Source organism: Adiantum capillus-veneris, chromosome 13 (genome assembly GCF_014529385.1).
Source record: "Adiantum capillus-veneris isolate H3 chromosome 13, ASM1452938v2, whole genome shotgun sequence".
Lineage (NCBI taxonomy): Eukaryota > Viridiplantae > Streptophyta > Polypodiopsida > Polypodiales > Pteridaceae > Adiantum > Adiantum capillus-veneris.
Genome location: NC_140943.1, coordinates 154,542,996 through 154,570,919, shown reverse-complemented (window position 1 = coordinate 154,570,919; position 27,924 = coordinate 154,542,996). Strand labels below are relative to the sequence as shown.

Sequence of the window (27,924 nt, the reverse complement as noted above, 5' to 3'; positions counted from 1 at the left end):
CGTCGTAGGAAACTATCCCAAGAGAGAAGAAGGAGAAGAAGAGAGTTTAAACGTCGTAGGAAACGATCCCAGAAGACCTTAAAGATCTAGCCGACGAGGAGAGTTGAATTCAAGATCTGTTAATCAAGAGGGAAATGGCATAACCAATCTACCACACTTGGGTGATAGAAAGGTTATACCAGTTTCCTCTTTTTTATTAGCTTCACGGGTCCAAATGGAGAGAGAGAGAGAGAGAGAGAGAGAGAGAGAGAGAGATTGATTATATAAAAAAAAACTATGTAGAAAATAGAAATGATTTTCAAAGAAACAATTGTATCCAAAGTTATGAAAACTATAAATAGATTTGTTGTTAGTTGCTCATAAAATATCACGAATCTTATATAATAAGAAACTAACAAGCTTATAAGTAGTTCTCAATCTTTGTTCAAGTCTCTGTTTTTTGCACCTCCAATTCTTGATCTCCATACCGTTTCCTATGTTCCTATGGTACATTATCAACTACCTTTAGGTAATAATATTCTTTGTTGACAAAATAAAGCCAAGGAAGTTTGAGGAGCTACAAGATGCAATGACAGTCCTAGGTCAAATTTTAGGGCATGCATGTCATTAGCTTATGAAGGAGAGAAGTGTTGTTGAATCCTTGCTACGTTTACATGAAAATAGTAATGAAGTTTAGTGAGATCCCAAAGCAACAATGTTGCATTGGGGTCTCGAGCCAACTAGGCTGGACACCCACTAACCCATCACTATTATAATTCACTTATTGGTTTAATAGAACAATAAGGAGCTCCACATGTTGTGTGACTTCTCCTTTTTGCACGTACACTCTGCACACACCCAGTTGTGGTATCAAAGCCATGATGATGGCGGCTCTTCCCCTCCCGCATCCATGTGAGCTCCCTCGACTCATTAAACTAAGGCTTGGATGGATTGAAGTTGTGTGTAGAGTGAATTAGAGCTCTGAGTGAGCTAGATAGCACACAGAACATAGAGTGCAACATACAATGATCAAAGTAGAGAAAGAGAGAGAGGAGGGCTCGTGGAGAGCTCAAAGTAGGTGAAGGAGAACCGAAATTTTCGTCTACATCACACACATAATTTCAGCACGGACTTTGGTCCTAGTTGTTGCTATAACTCCCTCATCATGTTGGAAATATTTCCTGTAAGGCGTCCTACAATTTTACTCCCCTCCAAAATCAAATCTCCCTCAGAATCTTCGTTCGAGCAGCGCAACAGAAGATAGCTTTAGCTGACGTTTTCATCATTGGATTTGACTCTTGACACTTATCAGCGTACGACATCGATTTGGTTTTTGACAATCGACCTCCTTGAATCCCGTCAACATCGGTATTCCTCATCAACTTCAAAATCCTTCATGTCCTTGCCATCAACTATCTACCTCTGACAATCATCCTTTGGCATTGACTTCACACTTGTAGGTATTTTTCAAATCGACACCCCTACATTCTCTGTTTTTCAGCATATAGACACGCTCTCCAATGTCGACAAGAGAGCGACTAAGTGTGTTTGAGGACTATCATGATGTAGTTTTGCAATGGGAGCTTACTTTTCATTCCCATGGATTCTCCTGAAAGATTGTTTTCTTGAGCATTGCTCAGAGGCACAATTTTTTGCATCGACATTACAGGTGGTGTTTGTGTTGGAGTTCTGATTAAGGACTCCATTCCGGTCAAGGCATAGACTTTGGTGATGACTTTACATGTACAATTTAAACAATGAACATGGAACCAACTCAAGCTTATAGATCTAGGTTAGACAAAGGTGCTTGAAAACTATTGTTGCAATACCTATATCTATAGCTTTGAATGTGCCAAAGAGGCTATGAAGTGACTGCTCCTCCACTAATGATGTAGATAAAGTTATGACTCCAAAAGCAAGCAAACACATAATTATGCAGCCAAAAAAACATTCTAATGTGGCTTTTACAGCCAACTCCATATCCTCAAATAAAGTATGTACAATGTGGTGGGAATCAAGCAAGTTTTTACAATTGCATGCTTGGAATTGAGAAAACATGTTGCACCATGGTACCCCTTGTCCTTGCGATTCTTGAAGCCAAGGAGCTTTCCTTTCCAATGATGGTCCAAGTTTCCGTTGTTTTGAACATGGTGAGGACTAGTAGTAGATGGTTGCATATATATCTATGCACCTTTGATGAACTCTTGTGGCACCCACTCACTCTATGCACCTTTTGTGTTTTGGCATACAAGTTTAGTTAGCTCATACTTTGGCTGCCTTTAGGAAGTAGAGATTGTCATGTGTGAGTAAAGAAAAGGAGTAGCAAGAGCAGGAGGAGGACCTCTATACACTAACTAACTTGATTTACTCTTCAAGCGTATATGCAATAAAAGAAACACACAGTGGTTACTACATGGTTTTTTCTCCAATTACTTTTCTCTTCTTATTCCCCTTCTCGTACATGCTTGCATAGGCATGCCGCCTCCCTCACAAGTGGTGAGCATGCCAACGGCATGGCTCTGGCTTCTCGACACCGTTCCCTCCCCTCGCATATGCAACAACCATATCTTTGGAGAAAATGCAGGAGAAACAAAAATGTTTCTTAAAGATTTTGAAGAGGAGAAATGTTGAAAGCTAAGGCACATTGCTTTCGAAAAAAAATATAGTTGTTCTGTGTGCATAAAATGAATGTTCTTCTTTTTTAACCTTTTGTAGGAAATCAACTTAAGCAAAAGTTTTGGAAGCTTTGGGCGTGCAAAAGGTTTCAAAAGGCTTCAATTTTGACAAATTCAAAAGCAAAAAGATGAAGCTTCTTAGATTTGTGTGCAAAAACAAAAACCTAGTTTTGAAGTTTCTTTTGTGGAAAGTACACACACACACACATTAAATTGAAGAGCTTGTGTGTGACCTTGGGCAATGGAAACCTCGCAGGGGACCCTTTGTATCAACTACTTTTGGCAAAGGAGTGTGTAACACACACACACACACACACACACACACACATATGAAGGAGTTAACAATAGCTAGAACATTGACAACCACCATCATACCCTTCCTCGGAGGATTAGACCCAAGAGTTTAAGAGATCAGTTTCCTGAGCACACTGCTTAGAGGTGGAGTATCGGCATCAACATCACAGATGGGGGTTCATTGAAGTTTTGAACGAGGATTTTATTTTGGTTGAGGTGTAGTTTTTTGCATCGATCTCGCACATGGATTTTTACATTTGTAGGGATATTGTTTGCTCATTGCTTGCACATAGCTTGTCAGATTCTACAAACACAGGGATTACAGGTTGCTAGATACATATTTTGTACCAGCTTTTGGTTCTGATGGAAGGTTTATGCATTGACATATGCACTTTTTTTTTTTAGCACCTATAGTTCCTTTGAGCTCTTTTGAGAGCAGATAGCAACATAACCACTCAAGAAAGAACATCCAAAACCATGATGATGAAATACTTGATATCCTTGCAAGATTTACGGGCACTTGCAATGGAAAATGGTGCGCTAAGGGTTTTTGTGGTTGATAATAAGAATCTCAAGAGGACATTTGAGATGCAAACAGCACGTTTGACGTACCTAGAAGAGGAAGTCAGGGAATGTAAACAATCTCTTGTGGATTGAATAATTTAATGAAGTGCATGAGCAAAGTGGAGCATGACTATGTATTAAAAGAGGAGAAATTTGACACTATGAGCTGGGATGTATGTGACATAAAAAATGTATACACAAACAAGTCGTGGACTGATGTATGTCATAACAATGTGGTTCCTAATTTCTCTCTCATGCAAGCTATGGCTCAAACAAAGAATGTTGGGAATGTGGATTTAGAAAGGTTAAAGGAATGGGAGCGATGCTGCATGGACATTGTTCTTCATGGAATTCTCAAAGAGAAGTTAAAGACACCTCATTCCCTTGCCATTTTCATCGAAGATTTCTTCAAAACCCACTTTGGCATGTCAAGAGTTATGGTTTACAAAGCGCATAGAGTGGGTAAGCAAGGGGGTCCTCGTTCCAAAGAATGGCCAATTGTATGCACCATGTTGGATATGAGACTAAATGAACGATTGTTCTTGATAATAGCTGAATTTATTTGAGGGACACAAAATGTTATATATGTGAAGATTGCACTATTAAGAATCAAAATGTGTGTCGCAAGGCATATGAGAAGAGGAATAAGAAAAACAAGGAGATCTCTCATGAAGAAAATGTGCCCAATGAGGAGGCAAGTCCCTCAAGCAAATAGAAATGCATGACCTATGAGGCCGACTTACAATTGAAAGTATGTTTTTGGAATTGCAATGGATATCCATGGAATACAAGGGCTGGTATAGATGACCTAATGAGCAAAGCCAATGTTGTAATTCTTGTTGAAAGTTGGGAGTATGATACAGAAAGGATTAATGGGTTGGAGGATTATAATGTACATTCATTGATATAGTCAAAGAATCTCAAGCAACCAAGAGGGCACGGAGGGGTAGCATGTATAGTTAAGAAAGCATTGAAAGATTTTGTATCAATTATGAAAGATGTCAAACACAAACGTTCTGTATGGCTGAAAATTATGACACATAAAAGAGCACCCATTTTTGTAGCCGATTACTACATTCCTCATCATTTTTTGATTTAGATGAGATTGCTCACACAAAAACATTGCAACATGATAACAATTTGATTTGTCATACATTTCAAGGGACTTAGAGGAATTTTACTTGTATGATCGTACTTCAATGGGTGCTAAAGAGATAGATCACTATGGAAAGTTACTTTTATACATGTGCAATAGCACGGGTATGCTCATTGCCAATGGTGTATATTTATGGTTTGCAGTGTAGATTTTAACCAAGGAGAGTGGAAACGATGGATTTACATGTAGAAAACACAATGGGGATAGTGTGATTTTCTATATGCTACTCTCATGCATCGTATAAAAAGTTTTACGCTTAGCCAATGGACCCCACAATCAGACCATCGGACCTTATGTATTGACTTTGCATGTGGAGAAACAACTAAGCATTATAATCCCAGCCAAAGGGAAGAGAAATTATCACTTTGTATGGATTTCAAACACGCACCAATGTATATTGACACGGTTGAGCAAAAGTTTTGGATGACAAAGCTTCGATATGAGGCACCATTAGAAACTAAATGGAAAGCTTTCAAGAAATTTATTTGTTCTTGTGTCAAATAATTCTTTTCCATAAAGCATGCCCGTGGTATCAACAAAGATAGATCACGCAGAAGGTAGTTTGATAAAGAACGTCAAGATGCTATGAAGCCCTTGATAGAGCTTGATGCAACTATGGACATAAACAACTATCAAAGTCATTTGCGTACATACAAGGCATTGATTTAAAAGAAGAGAAGAAGATGGAAAGTCAAGTATCAATTTTTCAAGTCTAAGAGAAGGCACGCGCATGTGGAAGATTTTGGAGAAACTTAAGGAGCAAGTGGGTTGAGAGTTTTAGTAACTTGAGTCTTGTGGATATGTACACACATTGTATGAAACTATATGAGCAACCAAATGCTAAAAGGATGCCATTTTATGATTCACTCCCATGATGTCCTCTTTTTTTACTATTGAGGATGTGTGCGGTGGGCTCAAAAAGTTAGTCACTCGCAAAGTGGGAGATTTTCAAGGTATCAAGATGGAAATTATTCAATGGATGGGAGATTTTACACATGAGTTGATGTGTGATATGTACTTCAAGCTTGCACTTCAACATGGTATGCCTTGTGATTGGAGCACTAATTGGGTCAAGCCTTTATATAAAGAAGGGGGTGTAAAGAATGTAACTAGTTTGCCTTGATTGCTTCACTATGTATATGGTAAATTGTAAGAAGTAAAAAAGTGATAGTGGTGTGGATTTTACCGTATGGAATAGCTCGTAATGATGGCTCCATAGAATCTCTCCTTGAAACTTTAGCCAAAAACTCTATGACCTCGCATCACAAATGAGATTTCGCATGAAAAGATTATGGATGTTAGCATTTCTATACTATAATAAAAACGAAACGGGATGCAGTTCGTGCATTTCCGATGCTTGTGCCCATAAAAAGAAGAAAAAACCATACGTAAGTATGGTGTGGAGTAGGCACCGTTCTCCACACTTATAAAGATACCGTAGGGAACGTGCCTTCCCCCGCCACTTTTACCCCCTCCAGTGTTGAAGGGGGACTTATGCTTCTCCTCCGTTGTCGGAGCGACTTTTTATAGTAAAAATATTATAATTATACAAAGAAGAGCTCATTACCGATGTTATATAAATCCATGTGTCATTACACGTTGCCATGTGTTGGTGTATTGTCCGTATGTCCCTTTGTTGGACATAACAAGTCTTTGCCACCTTCATTTGAAATCTTTTCAATAAAAATGATATAAATTCATTGCTTTATTGTATACAGGATGTAATCTAAGAAATTTTGAGATCACATAGAGGAAATCAAAACACGAAATATAAGTATACCTTTGCTATTGGTCGTCTGCATTGAAGCACAATGTTGGGTGGATCGGTTGCTAGACTTCCCTTGCATTGTTGGATCACCTTCCCACCAGTGTGTGTTGTGTCATCGCCATCCCTTCTTCAACTTATGCCAACTGTTGACTGTCACATTCGGTTTTTCTATCATGCCTACCATTACCTGCATTACTTTTTATGTCCATGGTCTTAGGGTAGGTTGAATATGCCGGATTGTCCGTCCATAAGCTCACATACACAAAGTCACAGTCTTTAAGGCACCCCATCTGGCATACATATCGACCAAAACACGGCCAAGCACGCAAGCACGATATCTTTCTCCAAGATCCCTCAATTCACATCTGCTGAAAACAGCCTAGAGGTTTCTGGCGTCGCCCTAGTCGAACAAATCTTGCAATCAGGAGAGAGGCCATCGTTTCGCATCAGCCAGAAACTGTCCCCGTGGGGCAAATCTTGCAATCGGTGCATTCTAGCTCTGGACGGGAAGCTTTTCGAGAAGTTATGGTGCTCTCTAAACTGCACCACATCTAGCAAACATGTCAATCAAGGCATTGCCAAGAACGACAACTTTTTCAACAACTCCGGACTAACAATATCAGCGTGAATTTTTATGCCCATACCAACATTGCATAGAGCCACATGCTTTCAAGATGCACATGTGCGTGATTGCATCAGGAGAGAGGCCCTCGATTTGCATCGGCTAAAAATAGCGTGAAGATTTTTGAGATGGTCCTGTTGTGCATATCCCACAATCCATACAGTCCAAGAGAGGATATTCCAAACAAAGAGCTCCTCAAGCACTTTCTGTGCTTTTTGAAGTGCACCAAATTTGGCATACATATCAACCAAGGCAATGCCAAGAACGATATTTTTTTTCAACATTCCCTAACTAAAAATATCAATGTGTGTAGAGCCACATGCCTTCAACATGTTTTCGTTGCACATATCTCGTAATCATTGCATTCCATGAGACGACATTCCAGACAGGAATGTCCTCGAGCACTTTGTGTGCTCCCTAAAGTACACCAGATTTGGCGTACATATCAACCAAGGCATTGTGAAGCATGACATTTTTTTGCAACAACCCGAGACTAACGATATAGAGTGAATTTCGAAGCCCATATCGGCATCCTGCATAGAGCCACATGCCTTCAAGATGCACTCGTAGATGATTTCATATGGACAAAGGCCCTCACTTTGCATCAGCCTAGAGATTTCTAGCCCTGCTCTTGTTGTGTGTATCTCTTAATGGCACCACATTTAGCAAACATGTCAACCAAGGCATTGTCAAGCACGATACCCTTTTTCAACAGCCCCTGAGTAACAATATCAACAAGAATTTTTATGCCCATATCAGTATCTTGCATACAGCCACATGCCTTTGAGATGCACGCGTATATGATTTCACCTGGAGAGGAGTCCTTGCTTTGCATCCACCAGTGAAATCAACCTGGAGCTCTCTAGCCCTACGTTTGTTGTGGATATCCCGCAATCAATGCACTCCAAGAGACGACATTCTGGATAGAAGTTCCGCAAGAACTTTTTGTGCTTTACAAAGCGCACCACATTTGGCATACATATCGACCAAGGCATTGCCAAGCACAACAATCTTTTCCGACAACCCCTCACTAATAATATCAGAGTAAATTTTTAAGCCCATATCAACATCTTGCGTAGAGTCACATTCCTTCAAGATGCATGCGTAGGTGATTGCATATGGACAGAGGCCCTCACTTCGCATCAGCATCTTGCGTAGTTCATACATAGGTGATTGCATCTGGAGAGAGGCCCTCTGCTGAAAATAGATTGGCACAACATCCTTTTTCAGTAGCCTTAGACTAACAGTATCATCGTGAATTTTTGTGTGTATATCAGCATCACTACAAGAGGTTGTAAGCTCTTGTGACGCTTTTAGCGAAGGAAATACACTGGGTTTTTGTAACCCTCGATGTCGCTAAGAGCGTCGATACGGGCACATCGCTATAAGCGTCGCTATAAACGTCTCTATATAGCGACGCTGCAGGGCCATCAATAGCGACTCTGCAGAGCCTAATATAGCGACGGTCATAGCGACGCCTGAGAGGAAATTTTTTTGGTGGCAGAGCACACCCATCAACCATATTGAATGTTTCATTTGTCTATTTACCTTTGAAAAAAAGTGCAAAGGTAAATATAGACCCAAAATAGTCACCCACAAGACAATATAATCATTAACTCCATCATCCATAGTACCTATTGTTTGCAAAATAAAGATACAAAAATGACAAGAGTGAATTGATGAAAATAAATCAATGACAATTGTACACATAGGCAAAATCACTTGATTGTTAATCTTTGTAAATGTAATAGTTACAGACCATTGACATTATTTAAAAAATATACATGGTTTTCAAAAAGACGTATAAAAGTCGTCTCATGATACATCATCTATGACAAAAAGAAACTAATGCTATCTAGCTATGGCTAAACTGACGTCGTCTAATCAAACGTCTCATCGCGTCGAAGCGGCATATCTATCGGATTCTGCAAAAAAAACAATAAGATAGCCTTTTGTAAGTATAAACATATAGCGACGTTTATAAAACAATACAATAAATAGAAAAGAATAAACCCTAATACTAACCATACCGCCCGCGAGAACTTAGGATGTCTATAAGGGCGTTTATGCCCTTCCTGCCTGCGTACTAACGCTCGTACATTGTGGGATCACGTCCTGTATACGACCACTGTCAAAACATACAAAGAATCCATTATGTTAGAATTTCAAATCCCATAAACCCTAAACTATCAAACATAGATGCAAAAACACTCACAAAATCGGCCTCAAATGATGCCCACCCGCCGCTCCCCAAGTGGTGCGAGCTCCCTGCCTCTACTCGCGCTCTGGATGCCCTATTTTGTTGCTTCCACTTGTCGGGATTCTAGCACGCTTCTTTCTTTGCATGCTTCCAATCTTCTTTGGCCAGCCAATCTGGTCTGCTCCACCCATGCTTGATTGCTTTTTGCACTTCGGAACGCTTATGCTTGCAGTATTTGCGCATTCAAACCTTCATCACATCTTCATTGAAGCGGTCATCCCGTGTTGGAACGGGAAACTCGTCATGAAGCATGCTGATGACTCTCTCTTTTAATTCATTCGGTACTTCACTCCAGGTGTTTAGTATGTAGTGTCTAAACACCTGAGAGCAAAGACCGCGCATGCGCAAAATCACCTTCTTGCCTTCATCATCCAAGATGATGCCGCCGCTGAAGTCGACGGAGTAAGGCAAGCCCTCTCGTCGTTGACGGGTGAACCTGGGTGTCTCGGCAGGGGTCTCTAGCGGCATGTCAACAGGGGTACAGACGCTAGGTGACTCCACTGGAGTCTGAGCCACGAAGCGAGGAGTGTCCACTGGAGTGACTCCTGGAGGAGTAGCTAGTGGTGTGTAGCTATGGGAAACGGCAGTCAGCCGTGCAAAACCTGGTGTCGATGGAGATGCCGTGGCTGGTGTCGGGACGAGCAAAGAAGGGGAGGGTAAAGAGCCTCGTCGAATTCGAGGCGGTGTCGAAGCATCAGTGACGGCACCCCCACAACAACCGCCACCGCCACCACTAGAGCACCGGTGCCTAGACGAGTGTGAAGATCATCTCGTCGACACCGAAGCTTCGGAGCGCGTTGAGGATTCCGAAACAGAGGGAGATGCAAATGGAGTAGGAACGCGCGATGGTGCGCCAGAGCGATGACGCTCCACGTACCACTGTCTCTACTGGGGTGACAAAGAAGAAAGAAACTCCTCATCATCCATACCTGCATTAAACACACGAATATTTAAACTTAATATTGAATGAATGGAGTAGAAAACATTGGCAAGTAGATAGAGAGAGAGAGAGGGAGAGAGAGATAGAGAGAGAGAGAGAGAGAGAGAGAGAGAGAGAGAGAGAGGAGGAGGAGGTGCTCATCGTCTTTGCTTATGAGAACATACCTAGAGCATATGTACCTGGAGTGGACGCAAAGACCATTAAATACAATGACGCATATAAATACAATGGCGCAATGATGCAAATACTTAGAGAGCCAGAGTTTTTACAAAACGGAGCAAAATTGTTCAAAACGGAGAATCGTACAAGAACTTGAAGGTGCTTGTAGCTTTGGAATGTTCAAAGACTAGCAGCAACAAAAAGGGTTCTTCTTCTATTCAACTTGAGTGATGGAAGAGGCAAGTGCATAACTCTGAATTTAGAAAACGGAACAAAATTGTTCAAATACAATATTTATGGCTTTAAGAGATCTCTCTCTCATCCTCGCATAGCTCAACATAACTTCCTATATCTATATAGAGCTCTCCGTTTAAACAGATGTCCTCTGTTTCATTTTGTAGATCCTCTGCATGCACAGAGAGTAGCAGCTTAATGTTCGTCTGGCCATGGACTTACATTTGAATAAATGCTTGATGCGAGGAAGCAGAGGAAAACCTTTTGCGGAATTTTTGTTGCGTGGAGATCTACTCGATATCTTTCGGAATCACATTTCGGACACTTCTCCATGTCTATGTATTCCCCTCTGAAAAGAATGCAGTCATTAGGACAAGCGTGGATCGAATTGTAATCCATCCCCAAGTTTCGCAAAATTTTTCTTGCTTCCTCTCGAGAATCTGGCATCACATTATCAGCTGGTAGTATGTGCTCTTTGAGCAATCTACACAACATAAAAATACGGTACAATTGTGTAAAAATCTATCAAATCATTATACATTTAGAGTTTTATTAAAGTAAACTAATTGTAATAGATCACCTGAAAAGCGCTGTGACGCTAGTGTCACTCCATCCAAACTTTGTCTACATGTTGAGAAGAACCAGGAGCGCTTTCAATCTAGACACACGTGCTCCATTATACAATGGCGTATTGGCTTCACTTTTCATATCATCATAGACAAGCCTTTTTGAATCCATGATCGTCTCGATCATTTCATCAATCTCAGGCTCAAACATTGCCTCGTTGGGAATGTGGTATGCATGATCATCCCTCGAGCTGTCAGAGGCTACATCTTGTGGCCTTACATATGCTGCTTGACAGAAGCGCCTGCGAACGAACACGTCTATTGGGTTGCAAGATTGCTGCCTGTTGGCCAGCATCAGAGTTCGACGAGTTATAATTGGCAACAACTGGATCTATAATAGATGGATCGAACTCGCCAAATTCGAGAACGTGCTGCAAAGAAACGCGTCTTGTCCGTCGCACAGCATGCTTGCAATGATTACAAGGACATAAGATCCTCGTTGAGGGATAGGTGTTTTGGTTGGACGGCCCCACATCCTCGTCACTACTCATAATGAGGGTAAAACACTTATAACCTGGACAACAAATTTAATCTTCTATTGGAATTCTTCGTCCTTTATCTCTCTCTCTCTCTCTCTCTCTCTCTCTCTCTCTCTCTCTCTCTCTCTCTCTCTCTCTCTCTCTCTTTGTTCACACTGTAAACTACCTCACATTCTCTAGTCATGTCCAATCCCTGCACACCTCGGTCTAGAGGTGCACGGAGATCAGAACCACCGGGTTATAATCTCGTCTTTATCGGTCAATGCCTATATTTGTGGGTACAAGAAATCTACACACCCACGTCTACATGATATTGCATGTAGTGGACAAAACCCCTTTGCCTGTTCTCTAGCTGTAGCATTTCACAGCATCTTAACATCTTTTCACAGTAGATCTTTGTTTGTAGCATGCAGGTACACCATTCTTGCAATGTAGCTGATGTCTGCTCAAGGCACTTAATTCTTACTCTAGATTTGACGGGATGTGGTGTGTGTGTGTGTGTGACCCTTGGAATTGTCATCTTGCATCACTAATTTCTGTGTAGGCTCAATTTGCTCTTCCATTAGCTGAACATGACGGCTTATTGTATGGTAGCAGCAGTCGAACATGCAGGTGGGATTGCTGGTCCGCATGGACTGTTGAGGCTGTGAGCGCAGGAAGTTTTCTCGCCATTTCTTTTAACCTTATCTTAAACGATAAAAAGAACAAAATGGTATAACCTTTCTATCACCCAAGTGTGGTAGATTGGTTATGCCAATTCTCTCTTCAATAACAGGTAAATAACGTAAATAAATCTAAATTAATAAACATAAATATAATCTAATATAACGTAAATCTAATCAAACGTAAATCTAACTAAAAATAAACCTAAATCTAATTTAATGTAAGTCTACATCTAACTTAATCTTCAACGTCTTTTGGGATAGTTTCCTACGACGTTAAAACTCTCTTCTTCTTTTGTGTGTGTGTGTGTGGATGTGTGTGTGCCAATAAAAAGAGAAAAATGGTATAACCTTTCTATCACCCAAGTGTGGTAGATTGGTTATGCCATTTTCCTCTTGAATAACAGGTCTTGAGTTCAATTCCTCGTCGGCTAGATTTTTAGGTCTCTTTAATTAGTTTCCTACGACGTTAAATTAAACTCTCTTCTTCTCGGGTGTGTGTGTGGGTGTGTGTGCACGCCAATAAAAAAAAGGAGAAAAATGGTATAACTTTTCTATCACCGAAGTGTGATAGATTGGTTATGCCATTTCCCTCATGAATAACAGGTCTTGAGTTCAACTCCTGTCGACTAGATCGTTAAGGTCTCTTGAGATAGTTTCCTACGATGTTAAGACTCTCTTCTTCTTCTTCTTCTTCTCTCTCTCTCTCTCTCTCTCTCTCTCTCTCTTTTCCTCTCTCAATGTGTGTGTGCATTCTTTGTTTGTGCATGTGTGTGTGCGTTTTTGGTTTATGCATGCTCTCTCTCTCTCTCTCTCTCTCTCTCTCTCTCTCTCTCTCTCTCTTTTCCTCTCTCAATGTGTGTGTGCATTCTTTGTTTATGCATGTGTGTGCATTTTTTGTTTATGTTTGTGCTCTCTCTCTCTCTCTCTCTCTCTCTCTCTCTCTCTCTCTCTCTCTCTCTCTCAAAAACACAATGTGTGTGTGTGTGTGTGTGTGTGTGTGTGTGTGTGAGAGAGAGAGAGAGAGAGAGAGAGGGAGAGAGAAAGAGGGGAAGGGAACATGAGAGTGAGGAGAGGGAAGGAGCATACCTGGTTCTCCTTCCTCTCCTCGTGTGTGTGTGGAGAGGAAAGAGAGAAAGAGAGAGGGAGAGCGTTACCTTGCTTTCTTGAGCATGCGTCGAAAACTCAGATATGAGATCTGAGTTTTCGGACACTCTCGGTTATTTTTTTTAGCCCTGGTGGCGTCGCTATAGGCATCGTTATGAGCGTCGCTATGTTACTTGTAACATAGCGACGCCTATAGCGACGTCGCAAGTAACATAGCGACGCTTATAGCGATGCCATGGTTTTTCATGTTTGAGCGTCGCACTACGAGCATCGCTAATACTAAGTACCTCTTGTAGTGCATCTTGCGTAGAGCCACAATGTGCATGCCTTTAAGATGCACACGTAGGTGATTGCATCTGGAGATAGGCCGTTGCTACGCACCAGCTGAAAACAGTCCATAACTTCCAGCCTTGTCTGGGCATATCCTGCAATCAATGCGTTCCACAAGATGACATCCTGCACACTAACCTTGTAGATTTTTGGCCCTGCTCCTCTTGCGTAACCTGCAATCAATGCACTCCAAGAGACGACATCCGGACAAGAAACTCCTCAAGCACTTTTGTGCACTCTGAAGTGCACCACATTTGGCATACACATTGACCAAGGGATTGCCGAGCACGACATTAATTTTTAAGCTCTTATCAGCATCATGCATAGAACCACATGCCTTCAAGATGCACGCATAGGTGATTCAATCTGGATAGAGACCCTCACTTTGCATCCGCTAAAAATAGTGTAGCGTAAAGCCACATGCCTCCAAGCTGCACCTGTATGTGATTGCATCAGGAGCTGCAAGAGAGAGGCCCTGGCTTTGCATCATTTCGCTAAAAAATGTAGAGCTTTCTGGCCTTGCCCTGCTCCTATCATGCGTATCCTGCAAGCCTGGAGATTTTTTTTTGTGTCTATATCAGCATCTTGCATAGAGCCACAATGTGCATGCCTCTAAGATGCACGCATAGGTGATTGCGTCTGGAGATAGGCCCTTACTACGCACCAGCTGAAAACAACCCACAGCTTCCTAGCCTTGTCTGGTCATATCCTGTGATCAGTACATTCCACAAGATGACATCAAGCACACTAACCTTGTAGATTTTTGGCCCTGCTCCTCTTGCGTAACCTGCAATCAATGCACTCCAAGAGACGACATTCAGCCAGGAAACTCCTCAAGCACTTTTGTGCACTCTGAAGTGCACCACATTTGGCATACATATCGACCAAGGGATTGCTAAGCACGACATTGAATTTTTAAGCTCATATCAACATCATGCATAGAGCCACATGCCTTCAAGATGCACGCATAGGTGATTCCATCTGGATAGAGACTCTCACTTTGCATCCGCTAAAAATAGTGTAGCGTAAAGCCACATGCCTCCAAGCTGCACCCGTATGTGATTGCATCAAGACCTGTAGGAGAGAGGCCCTGGCTTTGCATCTGTTCGCTAAAAACAGTGTAGAGCTTTTTGGCCCTGCCCTGCTCCTATTGTGCGTATCCCGCAAGCCTGGAGCTTTTTTGTGTCTATATCAGCATCTTGCATAGAGCCACAATGTACATGGCTTTAAGATGCACACGTAGGTGATTGCGTCTAGAGATAGGCCCTTGCTATGCACCAGCTGAAAACAGTCCACAGGTTCCTAGCCTTGTTTGGGCATATCCTGCAATCAGTACGTTCCACAAGATGACATCCCGCACACTAACCTTGTATATTTTTGGCCCTGCTCTTGTTGCGTATCCCGCAATCAATGCACTCCAAGAGACGACATCAGGACAAGAAACTCCTCAAATACTTTTGTGCTCTCTGAAGTGCACCACATTTGGCATACATATCGACCAAGGGATTGCCAAGCACGACATTGAATTTTTAAGCTCATATCAGCATCATGCATAGAGCCACATGCCTTCAAGATTCACGCATAGGTGATTCCATCTGGATGGAGGCCCTCACTTTGCATTCGCTAAAAACAGTGTAGCGTAAAGCCGCCTCGAAGCTGCACCCATATGTGATTGCATTAGAGAGAGGCCCTGGCTTTGCATCCTATTGTGTGTATCCCGCAAGCCTGTAGCTTTTTGGCCATGCTTGTGCAATCCTCTCCTCTCCCTCTGTTAAAAATAGTGTAGAGCTTTGTGGCCCTACCTTGCTCCTATTGTGTGTATCCCGCAAGCCTGGAGTTTTTTGGCCATGCTCGTGCAATCCTCTCTTCTCCCTCTACTATCGATGCCTTTCGGAACTTTTTTTTAATCTTATTATTTTTGCACCATCGTTTTCAACTTCTCTGTCCAATGAAAACCAACCAACTGGACTGCCTCTCCTTTCAGGGTTTCCAAAATCGCTCTTAGATAATCAAGGTAAAGACTGTTTACTCTACTTAACATCTAGCACATCGACAAATTTCCAATCAAAGGATAGAATTTGCAGTAACATGATACAACCTTATGGCAAAGCCCCAACCAAGCTAATTGTTGCCAAATACCAATATTGCAAATGTGAAGACACCCTATGCATTTTAAAGGTTTAAACCTACGTGGGCTTTCTACCAAAGAGAAAAGAGAGTATCATAAGCCACCACCTTGTTCAATCCATTCACCATTCCCAGAGAAAGTTGTCAATGCCTTCATCCCCCACTCATCCTTTTAAACAGAAAAAGGTAGAGCAAAAGAAAAGGAAAGACTCCCTTCTATGACCTACTTTTATACTTCTTGCCAAGGGACTTCCTTGAAAAAGGCCAGCTCTCTACCTTGCGGCGTATAACAGTTTCCACAAAAACCAATTTCTCAAAAATGCCCTTCACAAAATGTGGACCATTCGGCAATCGTCTTGCAATGCTAATCTTCCTTGCTTCCTACCTATTCCTTCTTTTGTAGACTCTCCTCGCATCAGCACATGCAATATCCCTGCTGTCAATCACCTCTGCATTGATGAGCAAAGGCTCCACCTCTCCTTGTTTCCTGCTTCGCCAGCTGTAAACTCTCTTTGAACCAGGGACAAACTTTATTGCCTTGGTCATGATGCTGTCAAAAGGGGCGCACGATCCAAAATCAAGTGGTTTGATGGACGAAGTTTGCAATGCCTCTGAAGGTGAAACAGATCCACTAGCCTTCACCTTGGTTGCATCGGTTAGGGTTTTGTGTTTTTTGGGTTGTCTCAATGACCGAGAAGACGACGCATCTTTTGTTTTATCATCACATTGTGCAATATGATCACTAAACTTACTGCTAACATCGGCATTGTGATGAGGCGAAGAGGTTTTTTTATTTGTTTGACACATTCTTGATGAAGATTCATCATTAACAAGTTCAAGAGCCTACTCATTCACAACCCTCTTGGACTCACCATTCACATCAAGTCAGAGAGGGGGTTCAAGCTCACCTGCAACCTCACAGATGAGGTTCCATTCGGCAGTCGAAATGGGGATAATAGAGAGCTGCGCGGCTGATGAAACATGATGAAGTTGAGTAAGCCATCTTCCTGCTTGAGACGGGAAAGAGAAAGGTGTTCTGAGAGCTTCAATACAGCTTCAATGTCGACCATGCTGTGCTTTTCGGAGGCAGCAGAGGGGTTATAGGGTTTTGCAGACACGGGCAATGCCCACGATTTCTTTAGCCTTGGAACCGTTGTGGTAGAAGAAGCAGAGACCACCTAGCTCAATGGCATGGAGGTGCTTCTGCACCTACGCATTGCACATGCCATCCTAGTTAGAAAGCACCTCCATGGCATGGAGGTGCTTCTGCACCTACGCATTGCGCACGCCATCCCAGTTAGAAATGCCCCGATTCGCTTGCTAGTGCTCCCAGGACCATTCCTCTAGTTCCTTCTTCAACAACTAGCATCCCACCATTGCGACTAGTAAAACTTGGGCACATAAAAAGACCAGATTGATTTCATCAAAGCTCAGTTGCTTTTGTGTAGGAAAGGGTGTTTTCGAAGGTTCTTTTTTTTGTGTAGAGGAGGGGTTGCTCAGTTTTGGAGTAGCGCAGACTAGATTGAAAGAAGGGAGATGATAGCGGGTTAGCATGTATGCAAAGCATGGAAAAATAATTACCTCTGCTCTTGCGTCAGTTGCCTCTGCTCTGCAAGTGCTACGTCAATTGCTCTCTCTCTCTCTCTCTCTCTCTCTCTCTCTCTCTCTCTCTCTCTCTCTCTCTCTCTCTGTGTGTGTGTGTGTGTGTGTGTGTGTGTGCGCGCGCTAGGTGAGGAGTATAACAATGCTACTATAGGTTGCTACATTTGCTGCTTCTTTTTCAACCTCTTTTTTTAAACGCCATTGCTTTTCTCACTCTCTCTCTCTCCCTCTACATCCTCATTTAGCAGACCAATCACATGTGGCCACATGGCATAGCTATCCTTACTCCTTTCACTAAATCGATCTTACATAATCAAGGTAAACAAATACTGGACTATAATGATTAGGTCTCTTATGGAAAATTTGTTTGGTTGGTTGCATAATGGAGATAAAAATTGAGTGATTGGGTTGAAGAGAATGGCATGCGTGAAAAAGGACAAGCGAGTTTTCATCAACGCCATCGCACTATTGATCAGCTTGTCACTCTTTGTGTTCTCATGGAGGAAAGTCGGTTGAAAGGCAAACAATTGTATTATTGCTTTGTGGACTTTAAGAAAGCCTTTGATATGATTCCACATAACAAATTGTGGAGAAGGATGGAAGAACTCCAAGTGCCAACTGAGTATGCTTGCGATTTCTCGAATCTGTGAGAAGGTGATATATCGATTGCGCATGGGAAGAGGAATTTCAAGAAAATTTATAAGCACTATTGGGGTTACATAAGGATGTCCATTGTCATCAACTCTCTTTGGTCTATGCATCGATCAATTGGAACAAATGGTACTTGAGTTTATGCAAGAAGAAGGCATTGAAGAGGTCACTATTTGCAATGCAGTAATCATGCTTTTTTTTTAATGCGGATGATGTAGTGCTTCTAGCACACACTTTAGAGAATGCAAGAAAGCGTATGGTTGTCCTCGAGAATTTTTGCTTGCTTAGTGGGTTGATTGTGAATGAATACAATAAAAAAAATTAAGCTTGTGAAAACCAACCATAAGGAGAAGCCATGCATTGTACAACAATGAGAGACACTTGAAGTTGTTGAGAGCTTTAAGTACCTTGGCCTTGAGGTTCCTGCCAATCACAAGTGGCGTGAATGTGCTATGCATCATTTGGAAGCAAAATAGAGAGCGTACTATGCATTCAAGAACATGTGTAGTGCAGGAAACATCGTGTTGGGTTCTCAAGAAGTACCTTTTTGACACATTGGTGACACCCGTTCTTCTTTATGGAGTTTGAAGTGTGGGCAGGAGCATCTCAAAGTCAACCTGGAAAGAGTTTGAGAATGCCCAAAACCATTTTCATACAAACTTTCTTGAAGTTGAGACACAAAAACCATATATGCTCCTACTTCTTGAGTCGTGATCTCTTCCAATTGAGGTTATGGGCATGGAAAGGGTTGTGGAGTACATGATAAAGAGCATCAAAATCCCTCACATTAACTTCCTACAATTGCATGGAAAGCAAGCAAAAAAGTTCAAAAGATGCATAGAAGCAAGGTCTTGAGCACGGGATGGATGCAAGACATAAAGAAGTGATTTGGGAGATGAGATGCATTACACTTGCTACAATGATGCCTCAATAGACTCCCAAGTGAATGAAGCTTTTCTACAATGCCAATGTATTATGGCTTGGGAAGAATTTTATGGGTAAATCTTCATTCATTACACCCCCCAAAGTTGATGGCTTGGGAAGAATTTGATGGGTCACACTTCATACATTACACCCCCCAAAGTTGCCCCCAACTACAAAACCATGTTCTTCGTTGAAAGAGGAAAACGTATTCACCCTTGTATGCTTGAGCCTATCCCCTTGTCACAGATATGTACTATTGCAACCACTTGGCTTAGCTCTCACTCCCTTCAATGTGAGACAGGGCGTAAGAGCAATGGAGAAGAGTCAAAGAGATTGTGTACATTATGCTCAATGCAAGTTTGAGAGTCTGAGTACCACACACTACTAGAGTGTTCAGCTTTTGGTCACATCCAAACTTGCTTCCCTCACATTTTAGCCATGACTTAGACCTACACACTTTCCTCTTGCAACCACAGTGTGGGCTCTCCATTGCGACTCTCATCACCACAATTTTGGAGCATTGAGAATCACTCATCAGATGCACACATACTACATCACATGTAACTTTTGTCTCATAGGTCATATTTGACCTCCAAGGATGATCTCTCTCTCTCTCTCTCTCTCTCTCTCTCTCTCTATATATATATATATATATATATATATATATATATATATATATATATATATATATATATATATATATATATATATAGAAAAACACCTTCAAAGCTGTAAAAGACAAAACCTTTTACACTTCCTTTTGCTGACAATAAAATTCATGCAAACATAAACGATACCTAGGTGGCCCATACTATTTTCGACCATAATTTTTTTAATGAAGTATGGGCTTTAGGAACTCTTAAATTGCATGTCCCCCCCCCCTCCTGCAGGCTGCGTGGGAGACTACCTAAATAATATGAAAGGTTGATGCATATCTAAGGATCACATGATAGATCATTAGCCACATTTTGTAGGTAGAGCCCGCATATTCCATTCTAGGATTTATATTGTACAGTAAAAGCCCCAATTACAGGATAGGCCCCAAAATAAGGCCAAACCTAAGCCCAATATATTATTAGGAGGCTGAACTTGAGGCAATATGACCCCGCTTGGGTAGTTGGACACATCAAAATGACGTGTAATGCTTTCATTGGTCTCTACGACAGTCTGAGATCGTCTTTTTCTTTGTTCGCTTTCTCAGCCAAGGTGCTTCCTGCTACAGGGGCACATTTTTTTTGTACTACAATTTTGCAATCTTTTTTGTGATGCTTGAAATCTTAGCCGGGTCTATCAGCACTACTTTTGCAAGTAGTCCATCTCCTCAGCTACAAGTTGCGCCATTTTGTGCTCGAAAATTTACAGCAGAGCTCCAAAATTCAATTGGACGATTTCAGTTTCCTTAACCTAGGGTTTTTACCCTAGGTTTTGTGCTCATTGAGCTTGTCTTTCACGACGAGATTGGTGACATGGATAGCCTCCTGATCCTCCAGAATTAGATAGTCGAGGCGCGAGGGATCAGAGATGTAGCGGTTTTGGTTGAAGGACATTGTGCGACTTCTTGAGCATGCGAAGAACACCTGCAAAGCACATCCTACGTGTCCTCAAGAGCCCCCTAAAGAGCACCACTTCATCTCTTCCAGTCATCCAAGAGAGTGCACTCTGCATCTCTCTCTCTCTCTCTCTCTCTCTCTCTCTCTCTCTCTCTCTCTCTCTCTCTCTCTCTCTCTCTCTCTCTCTCTCTCTCTCCACACACACACACACAACCCAAGGCACAAGTGGGAGCTCACTTGTGCCACACACACACACACACACACACACACACACACACACACAAGGGCAAGATCTTTCCCTTATATAAACTATAGGTGCTCTTCCCCTACTCCACAATCAATTCTATGGATCTACATATCGCGTTCTTCTACCCATCTTGTAACCTCCGTGCTTCGTCATGTCTGAAATTGAAATTCATCTTGCTTCTGCTTTTGATATTTTTAAAGAGGTAGACATCAAGTGTCATAAAATCTAATATCTAACCAACCCAAATGATTTTTTTATATTGAATAGATCATTTAATGTGGGAGAATAGACGGGAACAAGGGTTAGGATATAGACATGTGCTTACAGGTCTATCTCAACACAAGGCCAATGGTAAAGGGGTCCAAATGAGAGATGATATGTCAAAAAGAAAGGCTAGCTAATGGAGCTTAAAGACCTTAGGGTTAGCTTCATTAAAGACCTCCAAAGGTAAGTATTAAAAGTACTTTGACCTTAGGTAATCTAGGGCTGTGCTTGAGGTGGGAACACGGCCCAAGTTTGAGGTGCTTGTCGTACTTGCTGACTAAGGTGCTTGAGGTGCTTAATGACTAAGGTGCTTGAGGGGGTAAGGTACTCAAAAGTCAAAACATATCCCTACACAAAGGGGGGCAAGCCCTCATTGTAGGGGATTTACAGAGAACACATACACCCTCACACAAGGCATCCTTGGTACAAAGAAAGCAGCAGGGACACTTGTCAACCTCCTCTTCATGTTGCCCTCATAGTGTGCCCAAAGCCTATTGGTTAGCCTCCCAAGGGGTCCAATGATAATTTAGTTGATTTAATTAATTGTTTTTTCTTTTATCAAGTCCTCTCTCTCAAAGGGGGAAGGGGAACACTTGTCCCAAGGCTACCCTTGTTGCTTGATATGAACTAAGCATGTGATTGGCCAAGCTTGAGGAGGTCCAATCAAGTGCCAAAGAGTGCTAGAAGAGGGGATCGACCAAAGCAAGAAGGCGGCTAGCTCGGGGGGTATACTTTCCCCCCCCCACACATACACACACTATCTTATTGTATGAAGTGCAAAGTGCAAGAGATGCATCTCCTTCTCCAAGCTAGTAGAGAATTTGAGATCTTACACCAACACTCTTGGCTATGCAATACAAATCCAACCAAGAGCCATGCTTCAATGCTTAAGCTTGCCATCTTCTCCATCTTCATAACTATGCTATTAAGTATGCTAGCAAGAAGAGTGATGATAAGTGAGGAACTATTTCTTTCTCCTATGAATGTTTCTTCTTCCTCTTCCCTACCCTCATTCCCCGCTAGCTCTCTCCACCTTTGGAGGTGTTTGAGGCCTTGGGACTGAGGCTAGAGATAGTTAATGCTTTTTGCAGAGTCTATGTTATGCTCATGATGGATGAAGCTTTCCATCTTCATTGCATCACCTAGGTCATAAGAAACACAAAGATTGTATTGTACCAAGTCTCTCTTGATGGACAATCTATAATACAAAAGCCTATTGGAGTTAACCATTATTGAGCTATGAGAAAGCTCAATAGGTATCATAATCAACCGATCAATGCTAGACCCTCTCAACTAGTCTTTGCAATCAACAGTGTCTAAACCACTGGTGTGGCTGCTTGAGAATTGATTTTCAAAGGTAAAGAAGAGTAGCGACTAAGGTTTTTGAGGGTGCAAAGCACAAAGTAATCTATACATAAGTTTAATTAGCATGGCTAACAATAGCCAAGAGAGTAGAATGAACATTCATAACTTTGATTTTGCACATGAAGGTGCTAATGATGATGCCCCCATGTTTGTCAATTATCTTGTTACTAGGTTACAGCAAGCTATGGGCAACCCTGCTTTGCAAGCCAAAGTTACTCAACAACTTCGTGCTTAAGGGATTTCCCTTCCTCTCCAAGAGGAGAGAGAGCTTAGGAGGCCTCTTGAAGAGACCCCCAAAAGAAGACTCTCTCCCATCCGAGAGGAGGAATCAAAAGAATGAGAAAGTAATGAATCCCTAAGCTCCTTTGAAGATGTGGCTCCACAAAGACGACGGTCTAGACGGTCGCCAACTCCTCCCAAGAGGAAACGGTGGACCCACAGTCCTTCTCCTCGGCACTCCAAAAGGGGAGAGAGGAAACAAAGGAAGAAAAGGGCAAGAAAGAGATCATACTCTTTCCCTTCTTCTTCACCAACCTCCTCTTCCGACGAAAGCTATGACTATTCTCCTAGAGAATACAAGAGGGCAGGACATCACAAATTTTATATTGCACGGCAAAGGTCCCAAAAGCTCAAGAAGTTCAAAGAAGGAGAAAATAGTATCTCTTTTCTCACCTATGACAGCACCTTTGGTACTACCAACAAAATATTGGCCTTCATCCAACAATTTGCCGCGGCCTTTGGAGATGAGGGCTTCACGGAGTTCTCCGAGCTACACCATGTAGATATGCACTTCCAAAAAGTTGGCTTGTCAATGGTGAGCTAGCCTTTGTGGCAACAGCAAATCCCCAAAGATATGGAAAACTCTACAAGTTTCCATCATGAAACAATTCCTTGCAAGCGATGCAAAGGACAACGTGCTTACCGAATGGTGGAGTTTGAAGCTTCTCTCCCATGAGTCCATCCACAAATACACAGAAAAGGGTTGGGATTTACATCTCAAGGCTACTGTCTTACAAAAGATAGAGTTCACCAAGCAAAAGCAACAATTTTGTGCGGGATTACCTGACAAGATGGCCAAGTACGTCAACTCCCAACGGCCTGGTTCTATCACCAAAGTAATCCACCACACTATGGTTGCTTCGTGCGTCAATTCACAACAAGGGGCTAGAAGGAATGTCGAGCCCATGGAAAGCAAAGACAAAAGTGATGCAAAGGGACAAAACAATGCTCAAAATTTTTCCCAAGGCAATTCCAATAACAACAACATTGCAAAGGATCACCTCTCTCTTATGCTTGGGGAAAGGTAAGGGGACATGATGCCTTCATCTTGTTTGACCTTGGCTCTACTCACAACTTCATATCAATGGATTTGGCCACCAAGCTGAGCATTAAAGCTTTCCAGATGGGAGATACTGTAACTGCCGATACCGCTTTTAAGGGACAGCAAGCCTCCGTTACTCCCTTGGTTGGGAAGTTGAGGCTTCATGTCCAAAGAAGGATTTTTTATCTCTCCTCTCCAACATAAGGATGCTATCCAAGGGGCACCATGGTTCAACCGCATGGCTGCCAACACGAAGTTCCCTAAAAGGAGAATTTATTTCACCTACAGGGGAAAGAGCATGTATATAGATGCTAGTGAGTCTGATTGTACTATACCACTTGTAAATCCTCCTGCTTTTGATAAATCAATAATAAGCTCAATTTTTGCGTACATGATTTTTATCAAAGAGTCCCTAAAAGGTCCTAATGTTTCATCAAATGTAAATGGTAGGAATCAAGAAGAGTTCGACTTGTCTAATTTTCTAAAAGGATTCCAATATGTGTTCATCGATGATATCCCTATAGACTTAACCCCAAAATGAGGGGATGATGACCATTGATTGAGCTCCTACCAAGACGCTCACCACCTAACAAACCTCCTAATCGAGTTTCCCAAGCTCAACAAGATGAGATCATGAGGCAAGTACAAGAATTGGTAGACAAAGGGATGGTGAGGCCGAGATGCTCTCCCTTTTGTTCTCCAGTCCTTTTTGTGCAAAAGAAAGATGGTACATACCGCATGTGTATGGACTATTGAGCACTAAACCATATCACTTATCAAAAACAAATTTCTCGTACCTCGGGTAGAAGATCTATTTCATAAGCTACAAGGTTCTACCTACTTTAGTAGGATTGACCTTAAAAGTGGCTATGATCAAATAAGGATAGTGGATGAAGATATCCTAAAGACCTCGTTTTGTACAACGTTTGGCCTTTATGAATATCTAGTCATGCCTTTTGGCTTGGCTAATGCACCAATCATGTTCAATCGTTTAATGGAGAAAATCTTTAGACCCTACCATAAATTCACTGGAATGTTCTTTGATGATATCATGGTAAAGGGGTCCAAATGAGAGATTATCTGCAAAGAAAAAGGCTAGCTAATTGAGATTAAATACCTTATGGTTCACTTCATTAATAACCTCCAAATGCTAGTATTAAAGCCCTTTGACCTTAGGTAATCTAGGGTTGTGCTTGAGGTGGGAACCCGGCCCAAGCTTGAGGTGCTTGTCGTGCTTGCTAACTAAGGTGCTTGACAGTGTTCAATGACTAAGATGCTAAGGTGCTCCATGGCTAACGTGCTTGAGGGGGTAAGGTACTCAAAAGTCAAAACATATCCCTACACAAGGGGGGCGAGCCTTCATTGTAGGGGCTAGAGAGAGAACACATACACCCTCACACAAGGCATCGGTACAAACAAAGCAGTTGGGACACTTGTCAACCTCCTCTTCATGTTGCCCTCATAGTGTGCATAAAGCCTATTGGTTAGCATCCCAAGGGATCCAATGATAATTTAGTTGATTTGATTAATTATTTTTGCATTTATCAAGTCCTCTCTCTCAAAGGGGAAAGGGAGACACTTGTCCCAGGGCTACCCTTGTTGCTTGATATACACTAAGCATGTGATTGGCCAATCTTGAAGAGGTCCAATCAAGTGCCAAAGAGTGCTAGAAGAGGGGGTCGATCAAAGCAATACGGGGGCTAGCTTGGGGGGTATACTCTCCCACACACACACGCACTCTCTCTCTCTCTCTCTCTCTCTCTCTCTCTCTCTCTCTCTCTCTCTCTCTCTCTCTCTCTCTCTTATTGTGTGAAGTGCAAAGTGCAAGAGCTCCATCTCCTTCTCCAAGCTAGTAGAGAAGTTGAGAGCCTGCACCAACACTCTTGGCTATGGAATGAAAATCCAACCAAGAGCCATGCTTCAATGATTAAGCTTGCCATCTTCTCCATCTTTATTACTATGCTATTAAGTATGCTAGCAAGAAGAGTGATGATAAGTGAGTAACTATTTCTTTCTCCTATGAATGTTTCTTCTTCCTCTTTCCTACCCTCATTCCCCACTAACTCTCTCCACCTTTAAAGGTGTTTGAGGCCTTGGGACTGAGGCTAGGGATAGTTAATGCTTTTTGCAGAGTCTATGTTATGCTCGTGATGCATGAAGCTTTCCATCTTCATTGCATCACCTACGTCACAAGAAACACAAAGATTGTATTGTACCAAGTCTCTCTTTATGGGAGAATCTATAATACAAAAGCCTATTGGAGGGGGGACCGGCTCCACATAAATCCGATCCTCAATTGTTGTCAAGTTCTCTAAACTCTCTCTCTTGAAAAAGTATTGTTCATGCCAAGTTAATTAAATACTATGGTTAAGTTGCTACCACTAAATTAGTTCACCCTCTATGTTCTCAAAGTAGTCTCACAAAAATGCTTTCTCTAATTCTCCTAATTCCGTTATTCTCAATGTTCATAGGCCATTTTCATTACATCAAGACCGTCGCAACCCTTGGCTCTATTGCTAAAGGGGCAGTACATATTTGCGTGCAGCAAAGGAATGGACGCAAGTGCTTGACCACGGTAGAGGGAATGAGTAAGAGAATCAGATACAACAAGATTTTCAAGGATCTAAAGAAAGAATTATGCTGCAACGGCAATGTGGTGAATGACCTGGAGCTTGGGCAAGTGATTCAGCTACAAGGGGACTAGTACAAAAACATGGCACAAATTCATGTTCAAACAGGGGGTGCCAAGAAGGAGCACATAAAACTACATGGTTTTTAGATATTGTCTATGGGAATTGCTTTTTGACATTTATATGCGCCTTTTTAGACGTTTGTATATGGGGATTTCTCTTTGAGCTTTATATGTGCCTAGACAGATAGATTTTACACTTTGAAGCGGCTTGGCTAGAATAGTAGCTTTGTATTACAACTGAAGAGTGGTCTTCATGAAGACCTTGAATTGGTGGTTAAATCAATGTAGAGGGTCACATGTTTTTTTTAATGAGGCCAAAGCTTAGTTTTTAAAATAAAAATTAAAAAAATTAGATAGAAGGGCAAGGGATGGAAATGGGAAAGTGTTGTTCGTCGTTGCAGAGCTGGAGGCAAACGTGAGCACACAAGCATGGAGCTCAACGCATGCAAGCTAGTTTGTGCGGAACCTTGGTGGAGACCACCTTCAAATTGAAACTTATCTAGGTTGTATGGTGAAGAAAGATTTGAGAAGTAAAGCACAAATACATTTTCCTTTGTGTATTCGTGGTTCATGAATGAACAATTTGAAGAAGGCTAGCAAAAGCTAGTAGAAGCTCTTTGTGGTTGATTAATTATGTCATAATTTGAGGCCAATCTTCACGTAATTGGTAGCAAAATGTTTATAGATTCAACCATTAAATTCAATGAGCACTTAAAAATTACACTTAATTTTTATCTTTTTGGAATTTATCATAAGGATGCGTTTAACTGTTTATCAATATGAGAGAGAGAGAGAGAGAGAGAGAGAGAGAGAGAGAAGAGAGAGTTATATATTTGTATATATAGAGAGAGAAGGAGAGAGAGAGAGAGAGAGAGAGAGAGAGAGAGAGAGAGAGAGAGAGAGAGAGAGCTCTTAGCTCTCTCCCTTACTCTGGAGCTCCCTCAAAAAACTCGCTCAAAACCTCAACTAAGGAACTGGAATTTGACAACAAAGGTCCATCTTCTTTATATGTTGTCTACCATCTTCATGGACATATTTTGTACGCACAACAATTAGTAACTATGAGCTTAAGGGAAAATTGGCATGTGATATTATAGTTCCTATCCACTTAGTGAGGATACATTGGAAGTCTATGGAGCTTGCAAAGCAAGGTGATGCATATATTGCTAGTAGCAAAGGTCAGAGAGATTGCACTCATAATAGTGCCAAAAGTAAGGATCGTGGAATTCTAGTAGAAAATCTAGAGGTGAATGCTACCATTACCACAAGAAAGGACATTTAAAGAATGATTTTTGTGCATGGCAAAGAGACAAGAAAAAATCTCAA

At 41.7% G+C, this 27,924-nt stretch overlaps 2 pseudogenes; one reads left to right on the top strand and one right to left on the bottom strand.

The window, feature by feature from the left end:
* Positions 1–16,425: 16,425 nt before the first annotated feature.
* On the bottom strand, positions 16,426–17,052 carry LOC147445130 (uncharacterized; annotated as a pseudogene).
* A 4,055-nt stretch (positions 17,053–21,107) lies between these two features.
* Positions 21,108–26,685, top strand: LOC147445129 (protein translation factor SUI1 homolog pseudogene; annotated as a pseudogene).
* Positions 26,686–27,924: the final 1,239 nt, after the last annotated feature.